Source organism: Daktulosphaira vitifoliae, unplaced genomic scaffold (genome assembly GCF_025091365.1).
Source record: "Daktulosphaira vitifoliae isolate Bord-2020 unplaced genomic scaffold, ASM2509136v1 Scaffold_2, whole genome shotgun sequence".
Lineage (NCBI taxonomy): Eukaryota > Metazoa > Arthropoda > Insecta > Hemiptera > Phylloxeridae > Daktulosphaira > Daktulosphaira vitifoliae.
The window spans coordinates 9,840,200-9,841,105 of NW_026099573.1; the positions used below are offsets into that span (position 1 = coordinate 9,840,200).

The 906-nt window shown below is 25.2% G+C and overlaps 1 protein-coding gene across 1 annotated transcript in view; it reads right to left on the reverse strand.

Moving 5' to 3' along the window:
- The window catches only part of LOC126897411 (uncharacterized), a 55,444-nt gene that overhangs the window by 13,309 nt on the left and 41,229 nt on the right, over nucleotides 1-906 (reverse strand). The window lies entirely within an intron of this gene.

Here is a 906-nt window from a genome sequence, read left to right on the forward strand (position 1 = left end):
AAATTAAACACTATCTAAAGATTTGCATCGAAGCGTTTATTTTTGATTGTGATTTTAATCACTGTCAGATATCATTATACTTGATCCATCTATACCATGTCACCACTATGCCGCGACCCCCCTNAAAGTTAAAAATATAAAAAAGAATTTTTTTACGTGCTGGGTTTTTTTTTTATTAAGTTTAATATCTGTTTTCACCATGAAGATAAAATAAAGTCCGAAATTTTTTTTTACCATTATAAAGTATATTACATTAGCTTTAATTTAAGATATATATAAAAGTGTCAGACCTTCCGGAACACTTTCAAAAGTTACGTTGAAAAAGTTCTACTTTCTATATGCATTTTTATGTTTTGAATCCCCCCTGTATTTAGGGAAATGGTCCGATTTAAAAAAACAGTATGTCGAATGAAAGATCTATATAAATACTACTTCTCATAAAAAAATTGTAATGATTCATACATTTTTCAAAAAGTTATAGCATAATAAAGTTAAAAATGGAAAATACAAAATCGAAAATTTTCACACAAAAATAGCATTCGGTAGCCATTTTCACTATGAAGATAAGATAAAGTCCGAAATTTTTTTTTTCCTGATAAAGCATATTACATTAGCTTTAATTTAAGATATATATAAATGTGTCAGACCTTCCGGAACATTTTCAAAATTTAAGTTAAAAAAATTAATTTTTTGTGAAAAAGTTGTTATTTTAAATCCCCCCTTGTGTGCAGGTTAAGGGTTAAATTTATGAAAAAAATATACCCAGTGAAAGTTAATGATATTATGCATCTATATAAAAAATATTTATATTGATATGTTCATTTTTGAAAAAGTTATGGCACTTTTATGTAAAAAAAATTGAAAAAATTTCGAAAATTAGCGATTTTTAAATTTGTAATTTTTTTG